The following is a 15,038-nucleotide window of genomic DNA, read 5'->3' on the forward strand; positions in this document are numbered from 1 at the left end:
GTTTGAAGATCTCTTCCCCTGCGTAATGCAGTAGTAGAGATTGTTTTATCTCACTGTTTGATTTTTTTGGTGCCCTTGGAGTAGTTGTTTAGGCTTCCACCCACGTCTGCCAAATGGTGGTGGCAGTGGAGCAGGCACCAAGCTTACTCAATCAATCAATCATTCAATCATTCAATCAATCATTTGTAAAGCGCACTACATAAACGCGAGGGTCTCAAGGTGCTGGGGGGGGGGCCCTACTGATCGAACAGCCAGGTCTTGAGTATCCTCCTGAAAGTCAGCAGGTCTTGAGTCTGCCGTAGGCTCAGTGGGAGGCTGTTCCATGTCTTGGCGGGGAGGTGGGAGAAGGATCTCCCAGTGGTGGTTGTTCTTCAGATGCGCGGGATGGTGGTAAGTGAGAGGTCGGCTGAGCGTAGCTGGCGGTTGGGGATGTAGAAGGAAAGCTGTCTGTTGAGGTAGGCTGGGCCGGTCTTGTGGAGTGACTTGTGTGCGTGGGTGAGGAGCATGAAGGATATCCTCTTGTTGACGGGGAGCCAGTGCAGGTTTCTCAGGTGGGGGGTGATGTGGCCGTGGGGTGGTACGTCAAGGATCAGTCGTGCCGAGGCGTTTTGGAAGCGTTGTAGTCATTTGATGAGCTAGGTCAGGGCTCCCGCGTAGAGGGCGTTTCTGTAGTCGAGTCTGCTGCTGACGAGGGCCTGGGTGACTGTCTTTCTTGTATCTGTCGGTATCCATCAGTAGATCTTGCGGAGCATGCAGAGGGTGTTGAAGCAGGAGGAGGAGACAGCATTGACTTGCATGGTCATTGAGAGCGTTGAGTCAAGGATGATTCCCCGGTTGTTTGCTTGGTCGGTGGGTGTCGGGGCTGCCGCAATGCCGTCGGCCACCAGGAGTCGGCGAGGCTTAAGGGTTGGAGCCGAGGATGAGGACCTCCGTCTTGTCCGAGTTCAGCTTCAGACGGCTGATCTTCATCCAGTCGGCGACAGCCTTCATTCCTTTGTGGAGGTTGGCTTTGGTGGTGATGGGATCCTTGGTGAGGGATAGGATCAGCTGAGTGTCGTCGGCGTAGGAGATTATGTTGAGGTCGTGGTCGATGGAGTTTGGAGGGTCTGTTTTGTTGCTGTCTGTTGGGGCTGTCTGGGTGTTAAAACTGTCGTAGATGTCTGCTATCTTGCGGTGGAAGAAGGTGGCGAGGGAGTTGCACAGGGCTTGTGACGGCGGGTTGTCGTTGGTATTGGAGCTGGGGTTGTAGAGTTCCTTCACGATGTTGAAGAGCTCCGTGCTATTGTGTGAGTTGTTGTCGAGGCGGTCTTTAAAGGAGTTCCTCTTGGCTGCCCTGATGAGGTGGTGGTGGTTGCGAATTGCATCCTTGTGTGCTGTGTGGCTGTCTGTAGTTTGTTCACTGTGCCATTTCTTCACTAGTTTCCGGCAGGCTTGCTTGGAGGCTAGGAGTTCTGGGGTGAACCAGCTGGTCCTCTTGCTGGTGTCTCTGTGGGGGGGTTTCTTCAGCGGGCGGGGGTGTTGGCACAGTCCTCGATCCAGCGTCTTCGGTGATTTTGCTCCAGCAGCGGTGGGGGTTCTGTTGGGTGCGGTGGTGTGTGATGGGTTTCTGGAAGATGACGTGGATGCAGCTGTGGTCGGTCCAGAAGAGTTCGGTGGTGTGGCTGACGGAGACGTGCAGGCTTGAGGAGAAGTCGGGGTTGAGCGTGTGGCCGGCGGAGTGGCTTCAGTCAAAGGTTGGCAAGGTTATCAATCAGGGTTGTGGAGTTGTTGGTGTTGTTGTTCTCAAGGTGAAAGTTCAGGTTTCCGAGGAGGATGTAGTCGGTGGAGGTCAGGGTGTGCGTGCTGATCAAGTCACTGAACTGGGAGCGGGGTCCAAGGGGTCGGTAGACGAGGGTGCCTCTGAGGGTGGAGTTAGGGTAGATCTGGAAATGCATGTGTTCGGCGGTGCTGAGCACGTCGTCGGTGCTACTCGAGACCCTGATGCTGTTCTTGTGTATGATGGCGATTCCTCCTCCGATTCCGTTAGTGCGGTCTCTGCTGGTGATCTTGTAGCAATCTGGGATGGCTATGGCGATGTTGGGTGCGGGAAACATCCTAAACCACGATGATTTAACCACGACTCACCTGAACAACGAGGAGAGAATAACGAAGACTGATGAACAACGTCAGCCTGAACAACGAAAGGCTGAACAACGAAGTATAACGTGTCCTGTATAACGTCACTCCTCATAATTAAGGGAAGATTAGAGGAGTGGATGTGGGGGGGTCTCCCCCCAAAAAAAGGATAAATTAAAAATAAATAAATAATGGTATGCTTTGTCAAAGCATAAAAAGATAGAACATTTTTTTTTTTTAAATTGGTTCACGCAAGAAGTATTCCAAGTACAGTAGTGCCATCTAATGGCCAAACACGAGATGTTTAATTTCGTGGTTTAGGAAGTCGTGCTTAAAAAAGTAGTGGTTAAAAATAGATCGTGGTTAGGCTTTCGTGGTTAAGGCAATCGTGGTTTAGGCAGTAGTTGTTTAAACATACAACCGTTGGGTGCAGAGGAGTTGTTAAACCAGGTCTCTGTCAGGAAGGCAACGTCCTTTGGAAATTGTGTGGAGCAAGTCCCAGAGCTCGACGGCATGCTTGCTTGCACAGCGTGTGTTCAGTAGTATGCATCGGAGGTGGTTGGGGTCTTTTTTGGTGGGTGGTTAATCAGCTCTGAGGCTGGTGTAGCTGCAGTTCCGGCAGGTGAAGGGGCCGTGTGTGCGCTTCAGGGGGGCCTTGAAGCATGTGTGGCTCCGTCCGGAGTTGAGAGCGTGTAGAGTGCTGGCGTCATAGTGGGGGCGGTCGTCATGGTGGGTGCGGGGGCCAGGGGTTCTGGCACTGGGCGCGGTCTAGGCGCAGACGGGCGCAGATGAGCCTGCCTTAGGCACGCCTTCAGCACGCCAGCGGCGCACCCGCTGCTCAGCGGCCGGCATATATGGGGAGGTGGGAGGGAGGAGCAGCTGGGAGGCGGGAGGAGGGGGCAGCAAACGGGCAGTGGGCAGTCAGGGGGCGGTGCCGCAGGGGACGCAGCGGCGAGGTCGATGAGGCACAACAAAGGTGTGGTGGATGCAACATGGTTGTGTTTGTTAATGTCTGTCTGCCTGTCCTGTGGCAGATATAACAGTGTAGTGGTAGAGTACTGACCACTTCCTCACTATTAGGAAACTGCAGGACTTGGACTGACAACCTCTCCTGGAAAAGTAGAACAAGAAAGAAGGTTTCAACACGGCCCCTATGCCTGGCCCTAGAATAGTGGGAGCAGGTAGATGGGAGGCCTCAGAGTCAGCTCCTCCTCATCGATTCAGTATTGCAGTGCCTAGATGGGTCTAGTTGAGGTAGACGCGAGCGCTGCAAATCAAGACACAGAAACAGAGAGTGCTTTTAACTCTGCTTAAAAATGCCACATGGGTTGGGTTTGCCCCATTTTATTAAAGCACCCTGATCTCCAACATGAGGTTAGTGGATGCATGCATATGAGTGTCACGTCTCTGTTGCATCCTCCTGTGCCATGCTACATATACCTACCTTCCTACACATACAACACACCCCTATATATCTCCCATTTAGGCGTTAAGTGAAATATGTATGTGTGCCTATAAAGCTGATATTGCAACCTGTTTGTGAATACACACACATTTATGGCTCTGTAGTTCATCAAATTTTTATTAGATTTCTCTGACCAATTCTCTGACAGCAATCTAACCTAAACTACAAAACTAAAGACCCGATTCCTAAAAATGCTTGAGTATTGGCAAAGGCAATAGAGCTTACCTTAAACGGCTGAGCTATAGGCTTTAAGAGTGTTTTTTTTACATTTGCAATAGCAAAAAAAAGAAGCATTCCAAAATGGCCATCGGTGCATGATGATGTGGGTTTACATATGCAGATGTGTGGGCAGCCATATTTGAATGTTTTTTCAAATTAAGAAAAGTGTCATGCCTAAATACCACTCATTTGGACATTTTAAATGTACTGTTCCATTTTAGAATTGCACATTAAATATAGAAAATAAAATACATCCTTTAAATAAAAAAGGAAACGTGTGAAATAATAAAAAATGGGGAGTAAGACAAGGCTGTGATAGCAGCCAAATGCCACGCATCAGGTGACGCGGAGGGTCAGTAAACACATTTTACTTCTAATGTTTGCACCATCGCACTAAAATACATATCACACATAATAAGTATAAGTTCCTCTGTACAAGGCACTGTTACTCAAGCCTTATAGCACCCAGTGAATTTCTGTGTGTGCTGCCCAGAACCATCAGTGCCCAGGACAGCAGAAAGCGAGTGGCTGATGTGGTGGATAATCACTTAGTTCCAGCTTGCTACAGTACCACTTTAGCAGAGGAGAGGGGCTGCCTAGGACCCTCTCCTCATGTGTCACCCTGACCTGGCCAAGTGTGCTCTTGAGCTTTGTAGTGCCCTAAATTGATATGTAATGTATGTCTCTGCCTATGCCTTTTGGCCCCTGTATCATCCAGTTATTTTGTGGAAGAAAATAATTAAATGCAGTGGTGGCTTCTCCGCTAAGACGAAGGAGCGTCGCCCCACTACTTTGAAGCAGAGAAAGAAAGGAGACATAAAATGATAATAACTCAAGGTTATTATCATTTTATGTTTTCCTGCTGCTGTAGGTTTGCGGGCGGAACTGCTCTGATGATAGAGGAGTAGGGGGAGGAGCAGTTTGCCAACTCCATGTGTGCATGAATGTTTGGCCAACCTCCTCTGCATTACAGCCTGCGTGGAGAACATGCCAAGGCTCCCATTTCCTGGCTGAGTGCTGAACTACAGCGCTCAGACCAATGCAGTGTTGTGATTGGCTCAGGGGAGCCTGGGTGCTTCCTGTACAGGCCCAAGGTGAGAGACAGTGCCAGAGACATGGAAGTGAGCCGCGGCATCAGGTAAGTATTTTTCATTCTTTTTTTAAGGCAACTTACCCCGTCCCACCACCTGCCCCATCCGCTATTGTTTCTATGTTCTTTGAATTTCTTTCTTTCACACAGTGGTCAGTGCCCTCATCGCCCCACTCAGAATGAAAGGCTGATAGTTGAGTTCACAGATTCTGCGACTGGCTTGTGGTGGCTCGGGTGCCAGGGGGAATCCAGGCAGCTGGGCCAGATGTAGAGTTACTAGTGGCAGTGCAGCTGCATCTGAGCAGCAAAGCAGCAGCCGCGGTCGGCAGTAGGAGTTCCTGTAGGGCGGTGACGTGGGGAGGGGGAGGGTCAGGGTGGGCGGTAGTAATGTATGGATTGCGGAGGTTAACAGGTAAGTAAACATATAAATGAATACAACGAATTTCGTTGCATGCACTGCATCGCATTTGGTGATGCAGTGCGCGAAACAAAATCGTTTTATTTATTTATATGTTTTCTTACCTGTTAAACTCCGTAATCCATACATTACTACCCCCCACCCTGCCCCTCCCCCCTCCCCACGTCACCGCCCTGCAGGAACTCCTACTGCCGACCGCGGCTGCAAAGCAGGACTCAAAGAGACATTCATTATGCACCAGAACATCAGCGGGCCTGAAACTATGTGACCAGCAAGAGGTTTACAGTTCCACAAAGTGTTGATCAATTTCTTAAGAATGACTAACATCCCCAAAGGTAATCTATTTCAGCAATGCCGCCCATCTTTACATTTCAGATGGTTTTTTTCAATCTTGCTTTCCTGCTTTCCCCAAGAGTATTTACATTTAGCAGATGTTGTGTGTTGGAAGCCAGAGTCCCCGTCCTGCACCACTGTCACTAAATGGGAGACCCGGGACTCCTCACTCAACGTTAGGCCAAGTAAGGACACCGTTTGAGAAAGCCCTGCTCATCCCCTTAGTAGCTTGGCACAAGCGGCCAGGCCTATCTCCAAAGGCACGAGTATACAGTATGTGCAACCACCCCCACAGCAACCCCTTGGTGACACCACAAATGGACGCCACACCAGTTTGATAAAACAAGTATAAACTTTATATAGAAAGATATACGATCAGACCACACGATACAAAAGCCAACATAGAATAAAGGGTAATATTCATTCCGACTGGCTGGTAGGTTAAAATCCCAACCACCTCATTCAAAATTTTATGCCCGGCGCAATGCTAGAATCACACAAGTTGCAATGGACAAACAATAATGCACTGCGTAATGATACAATCCTGTGCTGGGCAAAGGATAAATAATACAATGTGTAACGATACACCCCGGTACCTTGCAATGGGACTGCACAATGAAGGCATAATGCAATGCGTCACACCCCAATCACGTACTTTGCAATGAAGAAATAATGCAATGAGGGCTGTTACAATCATGTAATTTGCGTTTAAGGAATGATGTAATGCATAACTACAATCATGTACTTTGCAATCAAGAAATAATGCCATGCGGGCTGCTACAATCCTGCACTTCGCAAGGGAGAAATAATGCAATGCGTAGCGCTGAAAGCATGTAATTTGGTAGGCAGTAATAATGTCAGGCATCATAAGACAGTACGACAGTTCATTGGCAGCAATATTGGCAATGTGTATTACGACAATCAGCCTCTTCGATAACGGTTGCCCCGCACGTTTCAATGATGACATAAAGTACAGCTTCTTACTTGAGCCCCAGTACTGCCACTACTTTTTTCAGTACGGGCCCCAATGCGAGCTGAAGCAAAGGCTCACGTTGTCAGAAGAACTGAGAGGTTGAGAGAGTGTCCCTCCGAGTCCGCACCCCGCCCAGGGAGTGATCCATGTTACATGGGGGCGCGACCCCACTCTCCTCTCCTCCTACCGCGAACTGGGCCTTCCGTGCAGAACTTACTCAATGAGCCTCAGTGACTCAGCCTGGCAGCTCAACTCCTCCGGGGCTGCCGGTCCAGACCGCAACTGTTAGGAAGGTCTCAGGCGGCTAGGGGGCAGACCTACCCCATGCCTCTGAGATTACTTTACTACGGGTACACGTTCACCAAAGCACCCTCCGGGTCTCCTCGGGCATGAAGCCACACACACAACACTGATGAGACTTCCCTTCGACTCCGAGTGCACGCTCACCAGGGCCTCCTTCCTGCGATCTCTGTTGGTACCAAGACACACACACCGCGCTGCAGAGTCTAACTTTCTTCCAGTGCACACGATGATCAGCCGATCACCTCTACAGTCCCAGGTTGGACCAAAGCACACACACTGCTTCATTGAGACTTACTCCAACTCCGGTGCCCCGATATCCAGGGGCTCTTCACCAATGCCTTCGGCTGCGCCTCAACATGCGCACTGTGTCTGAGCCTCACTTCTCCACAGGTGCACTCGATGACCAGGCGCTCTTCACAAACGCCTCCGGTGCACCCCCACACGCACCCTGCACATCCGAGACTCACTCCACTTCTGATGCACCGGTTGATCAGGCGTTCCTCAGCAACGCCTCCTGTGCACCATGATACACGTCCTGCACGTCCAAGACTCACTCCACCTCTGATACACATGCCAAAAAGGCACTCTTCACTAGCGCCTTCGGTGCATCACGACATGCACCCTGTGCATCTGAGTCTCACTTCAGCTTTGGTGCACACGCTGACCAGGTGCTCTTCACTAACGCCCACGGTGCTCCACAACACACACCCAGCGCATCTGAGACTCACCCTTCAGGCTTGGTGCATACTTTGACCCGATGCTCTTCATCAATGTCTCCTGTGCACCATGACACGCACCAAGCGCGTCTGAGTCTCACTTCTCCTCCGTGTGTCCAAGATCACAGGGCACACTGTCTGAGGGTCTCAAGCTGCCACAACACACGCCCACCACATTGCTTGAAACTTCTCCAGAAACTTTTATGTTCTTGTATTTCCAAACAGGGAGCCAACTCACCTAGGGCCCTTTCAGTAACAAGACACACCACCCAGCCCAGTGCTCATCAAGCAGGGGGACACAGCGCATCAAGCACAGTTCCAACAGCATCTTCCTGGGTTAAAATAGCAAACTGAAGACCAGCCCCAGATCACAAAGCAATGGTTGGTCCTTCCCCCGCAATTTCTTTAGTTGTTCCTTCCTTAGCAGAGGTTCCTCTTGACCACAAAATGGGTCCAAGCCTTTTCAGTCTCAATCCATTTCTGTTCCATTCCAACGTTCACTGGTTTCAGATCTCATAATTATACCCCTCAATGTCTTTGAAGTTTGTTGTGCTCAGTGGTCCCTGACCCTCCCTAAATCAGTTCTGGGTGTCTCCCTCCCAGTGTCACCTTTCTCCCTTTGATACTGGGGGTCTGGATCCTTAATCACTCAGCAGGAGACGGGTCAATTGTTTTATAGCAGCAGCCCAGGCCTCTTCACCTCCTGAGGCTTCTCCTTGCCTACTCTTCAGATGAAGGTCATTCTGGTGCCATCTCAACCCCTCCCTATGTCAAAACTTCCCCCAGCTCCTCTCACCTCTCAGATCCAGACAGTCAATCCACATTCAGCAGAGTCACACAGAAATGCTTAAAGCACAAAACTCAGCCACTTTCCAAAAGAGTGGTTTCTGAACACACAGTGACAAAACCACTTTCAAAGAAAGATGTGTTATGACACTGTGAATTCATACATTCTAAACTTCACCTCTCATTTTCAACTTACAGGAAACTAGGCTAACAAAACACAATACAGAGCCTCCCCCATTCTGTCCTATGGGCAGGATGCCTTTCACCACTGAAAATGAAATGGAGTGTTTTTCACTGTCAGGACATAGCACACACCTCAGTATATGCCCTGCCTTATACTTACACTGCACCCTACCCTGGGGATACCCTGGCCAATCCACAGGGGTGCCCACTGTGTTCACAAAAGGGAAAATAGGGCCTGACAAGTGGTTGCACTTGTCAGAACAACATGCTAACTTAGCAATCTGCGCGCAGGCCCTACACTGCAGGCCTGAGTTCCCTTCTCCGTGCAATTTTGCATTACTAGCCCTGGCAGACACAGTAAACATCACTATGGACTTTACTAGTAAAGAAGACTTACCAATCATGGGCAACCAATTACCATTACACTTTACACCGGGAACACTTGTACTTTGACACTGATCAGCAGTGGCAAAGCACCCAAAGCATCTAAATTGGCAACTCTATGTCAGGAAAACGGTCTAGGGGGAAAGCAATAAGTTTAGGGAACTTTAACCAAAAATGTCAAGTCCTACATTGTGTTTCATTAGTTTTTTCAAGCAACATTCTGCATTATGTGAGCAAGTCACCCTTATGTGTCTGGGTGGGTTTGGGTTGTGGGTGGATGTTAGCCATGGGACACGAATGTGAGGTCCAGGTAGTGTGAGTCTCTCACTGTGCCTGTCAGTAGGTCACCCTACTTGCTCATCCAGTTCTTGGAGTCTATGCAAAGCCCACAGACCGTGCCTGTGTGTGTGTGTGTGAGAGAGTGACACCATGGTGAGAAGGGGGGAAGCACAAGTAAGTACATGCAGAAGGACGTGGTGTAAAAATAGTGATGAAGAGGAAGGAAGGAGATGCTATGTGAGATATATGGAACATTTCAAAACAATGTGGGGAAGAAAGAATGTAGGTTGGTAAAAGAATGATAAATAGCAGAGGAAAGTGGTGAGTAGGGGAGAACATGAGTGAATGAATCAGTCTAAAGACCTCTTCCCTGCAACAGACTTTAATCATGTTTAATTCATTGTCTAATAAGGCCAGAATCAATTTCTTTTTAATTTCAATTCACATCAAAATCTTTTTTTGTTAATCTTGTATCTGTTACTGCTAACAAGCATTGTTATTACAAGTAGTCTTGCTTGTTTATGTTGATAAATATTAGAAAACTCACTGTCACACAAATACTAGTTATTTTCTAGATTTACTCACGGGGAAATGTTGCACAGTTAGCAGTAGAATGCCACTCATTTGCACACTGAAATCATGGCCATGTCACACATAAGCCATCAAAAAACTTGGCAGCTGTGCACTGGGGATAAATGGATGGGCGGGGAGATAGCAGATAGAAAGATCACACGGGCACTCGACGCTCAAGTAAACATTTGCAGAGTTGAAAATAAAAAACACGTGGAGAGAAATATGCCATTAATGAAGGAAGTGAAAAAGAGAAGGCGGTGGATTCAGGATGTGAAAAGGTAGAGGCTGATGGCGCAGTGAGTATGGAAAGACACTCACTCTCTTAGATTGCTAAAAGAGAAAGAGAAAAGCGCCCCCTCAAGTCATCAGTGGAAGGATATAAATGGTCCAACCATAAGTAATGAAAAGCAGCTGTGTTCCAGGGGTGCGACAAACACAATATTTGTGAGGAAAGCCACTGAATAGGACCAGTGAATTGAGATAGACAGTAAAGCGATCCATGCATGAGGAAGGGGCTGCCCCAACACCACTCAACTGAGTGCATTGTACTCAATAGGTCTTCCACAATAGAAATCTACATTTCTGAATAGGAGAGATATATTAAGTACCCATGAATCTGCATATGCAAATTTTACTTGAAAACTATGACCTGCCAGCATAGATGCAGGTTTGCGTGGAAGGTTGCCATTGGCCAAGGGTTGCACATTAATTAGAGAAAAATCACACAGCAGATAACGTTCACTGGCATGTGATATGTGCTGCGACCAGGCCTACAAGATGAGATAAGCTTCAGGAGATACTTCAACATCTGGAATGTAGCTGGATACATTTTTTCAATCCCATTAATGATGAATTGAATACCTTGGCAGAAGAGTTTAGTGTTTTGAAATATTGAGCATGTACATTTATCATAATACCATGGCAACTCTAGAAGGACATTAGTTAAGTGATTTTGTAAATAATGTATCATATTATGTGCAGGTATCTATATGTATTATGTACATGGTGACAGTTTCTAATCTTGTTTGTTGGTTGACATGTATTAATGCATATGCCTATCTGCCTGGGTTTTACTTTTACCAGCCTATTCATCCTTACCCTAAGCACAATCTATAGAGGTTTTATTATAACATTTCTTCCATCTTTTTCAATTTGCCTTCCTTACTTTTATTAAATATAACACAATTTAAAAAATCATATTTTAGTAATTGAAGACTTCTTTTTGAAGCTCAATATTTTTGGGAGTATGATAGCCAACCTCTTCACCAGGAGTCATCTTTAAATCTGCCAGCATCAGCCCCACATGTCATTCAGATTCCAGACCCAGACCCAGACATTAAAGATTTGCACTGCCAGGCAGCATGGTCTCTATTGATTGCATAGTGAGGTATACTGTTGTGGTGACTTCTATTCCACCTGTGTGATTGTCTTTACCCAGTGGTGACACAGTCTTTGACACAATGATAATTGCGCTTCTCCCAAAATTCTGGTATTTTTTCAGGCATTTTATTCAAGGTCGTTTTCAGGGATTTAAAGGGTGAATACGAACTTTGTATGCACTATTAATGGTTTTTACCTTCCAGCTGGTTGTTGTGTTTCCCCTTAGGGCAATACACCTCAAACGATATTTGTATTTGCCTGTGGGATGAGCAATCAAACCAGACCTTATTGCACTTTGTTTTCTTTTGCAATTTATATCTTCCTTGTACCAGGAAATTTCTATTGTCTTTATTGCACAGGCACACATTTAATAAGCGCAAAGCTGCTGTGCTCTTCTTACAGCAGCTACATTGCTAAGAAACTTGTTATTTGGTTAGCCATTTTTTGAGGTGCGTTTTATGTGTGATAAATGCAATGTTATTCTATCCAACGAATGCTCAATTCTACTTATATCTTATGTCCTGGCTTTTGTCACTTGATTGTTTTATATTATTTCACGTTTTTAGAATAGGTCTTTAATTAAGGATTTTGTGCCTGGTATGCATTCTCTTTTTATTGATGAATTTTTGTAAAAAAAATATTTGACTGTTTTATAATAATAATCTGAGTGTTTTAAATCATGTATGTCTTTTATGATCAAAGTCAAAAGAAATATCCCTGGATTAGCTATTGGAAATTATTTATCTACCCTCATTGACACCTGACTATGATTCACTTGTGTTTTTTAAGAAATTGGCTACAGACTAAAATGTAACGTTTACACTCTTTCTTTATTAAACATTCTCTTGTTTTACATGGTATTTCCCTTAACATAAGGAACCGCGATCAATATTAAAATTTCAGAAAAAACTATTTTCCTGAAAGACAATAAATATAAAAAACATCTCATAGTTTACAATGAAAATTAATAAAACATTCATCAATACAATAAAATTGTACAGTGTGCATGAAAAGCATTTATCACAACCTAGTCACACAAGACTAATTGTAAATAACAAACAAGTAAAAACCCCCTGTTATCAATAGATTAATTGCTGTTGCTACAAGATAATCAGATCCAATAGCCTTTAAACCACTTATATGAAGCTTCCGATGTCCAAAATTGGCGTGTTTATGGAAACCCCCAGGCTTTACTTGGATTCTATAAGCATGGCGCGTCGACGCGTTTCGGTGTTTTAGCCGTGGATATGGTTACACCTTCTTCAGGACAGATTTAATTGGGGTCATCAACATCTTGATAGTGGTTTCCTTCTTTATTGTAGGTCTTGTACTTTCGGGACACTTCATGGTGAAGTATGCAATATTTTTCAGAATAGGCTTATCCCCTCATCACCTCACTGAGAACAGTTGGAATGCTTTCCTCTCAGAGCTTTGTCGGTTCTATGCTACCTTTTCCTTTACAATTCTCATATGCTGCACTGCTTTCCTCAAAGCTCTGGTAGTTATACGTATTTTCAAATTTTGTTTCAGAGTTCTGTTATCATGAAATATGTTTCATTCACCGCGGTAGCACCTTGGGTATCGACTTTCGGGTCGGTCATTCAGCAAGGTTGTTAGAACTTGATATGCTCTTCGTATTCGCCACCTCCTGCTCAACCGCGGGTCTGTCTCGTTCTGTCCTTTATGATCATTAGGGAAATGATCGAATAAAGATTATTTGATTTATTGAATGACCTTGCCCTGCTACCTTTAACTTAGAACTTAGGGCTTCTTTTAACATAGAGTTGTATGCTCTATGTTAAATGTCATTCCTTCATTGCGCAGTACATGATTGGAGCGGTACGCATTGCATTATTTTTCCCATTGCAAGGTACCGGGGTGTATCATTATGCATTGTATTAATTATCCTTTGCCCAGCACAGGATTGTATTGTTAAGCAGTGCATTAATTTGTGTCCATTGCAACGTGTTTGATTCCAGCATTGCGACCAGTATAGCATTTTCAAAGCTGTGCTTGGGATTTGAACCTACCAGCCAGCCGGAACAAATATTACCCTTTATTCTATTGTTGGCTGTTGTATAGTGTGGTCTGATCGTATATCTTTCTATATAAAGTTTATACTTGTTTTATCAAACTAGTTTGGCGTCCATTTGTGGTGTCACCAAGGAGTTGCTGTGGGGGTGGTTGCACATACTGTATACTCGTGCATTTGGAGATAGGCCTGGCTGCTCCTACCAAGCTACTAAGGGGATGAGCAGGGCTATCTTACTCAAACGGTGTAATTACTTAGCCTAACATTGAGTGAGGAGTCCCGGGTCTCGCATTTAGTGACCTGATGTGGTCCTTCACAAAAAGGTGCAGGTTTGAAACACTGACAACACTGTAACAGACAGACTACTTCTGGGCTGAGTTGATGAAAATATAGCTGTATTAATTTAAATTGTATAACCAGCTTGGTTCCCAATGCTTTTGTCGTTTGTTACTGTATATGCACACAAATATGCACTTCTATTAGTAGCTTCAAAAACGGGCTGTGTATAGCCCGCAACACAAAGCCTGCTGTCCTCTGCTGGGTCCCCAGCCTGCACCTGTGAGTGAGATGGGCCTCACTCCCCTCAAAATCGACAAGAAGAGTCACTTGGGTGGATTTAGCCCCAGATTTATCACCTGGGTACTGTATAATTGTACATTTTAGGAATCTAAGCCTGGTTAGAGCCCTACTACATCGCCTCCCAAAAATAATTTCTCTCTCTGAGGGTGTCAGTGCTCAACCCCAGGGATATTTGTATCAGCCAAAAACCTGTGCACCAACAGACCATCTAAATTAACCATCGCAGCTAAGCCCTATAACAGATGAAATCGTTTTTTCAAGACTGCAAAACGATCTGCTTAAGTCAAATAGAATTGAGGTTCTGTCTACCTTGGAATTGCAAGATTGACAGCCACTGGAATGGGACTGCATAATTACCCAAAAACACTGCACAGTATCATTTTCGCCGCTCCACTGTGTGATTAATCCAGGAATCACCCGGGAGGATGGTTTTAGTATGATCTCATGGAACATGGCAGGATTGCGGGTCTTTGCACTAAGATTGGCAACCCGGATTGGTAAAGGCTTGTAGAGCAACACACAATCATCTGTTGCCGAGAGAACTGGCTAATAGATTCACCCGATATAGATGGACATGCTTCCTATTGCGTTCCAGCAATCCCGTCAAGATCAGGTCAAGCTAAAGCAAGTCTGATTACTTTTATTTCAGTGACTCCGATGGACATTACGGTTAGAGAACTTAGTACATCCCTGTAATTTCAGTTGTTTTAATTACTCTAAAAAATACATTAGATTTGCTTATACTTAATTATTATTATACTGTTTTTCATCCAACTGTGATCAGATCATAGATGGCCTAGACAATGCAATATCTCAAGCCTAATATGATCACTCAAGAGATCTTCAAATAATCTGGGCCGTAGATTTTAATACAGAAATTTGTGACACCAGAGTTCAGGCATCATGTGGTATTTGTGATGAGAGAGACCAGCCCCTGATTCACTTTAAGAACGCGCCATATGGGGACTTGCTGAATAGAATTTGTTTGTTAATAATGTGATATTTGCTCAGGATCTAGAGAGGACAATCCTACCCCAGGTACCAACATATATGGGAGCCGCATCCAATTAAATTATTGATTACATTCTCATTGGTAAAGATCTATTCCAGTTTTTTAAAGGATGTGTGGTAATAGCTAGCTGTATAAGCAATCGTAATCCCATTTTATTAACTAGAAACCTAGCCCTGAGTAATAGAAGAAACTACAACA

Source organism: Lissotriton helveticus, chromosome 8 (assembly GCF_964261635.1).
Source record: "Lissotriton helveticus chromosome 8, aLisHel1.1, whole genome shotgun sequence".
In the NCBI taxonomy this organism is placed as follows: domain Eukaryota; kingdom Metazoa; phylum Chordata; class Amphibia; order Caudata; family Salamandridae; genus Lissotriton; species Lissotriton helveticus.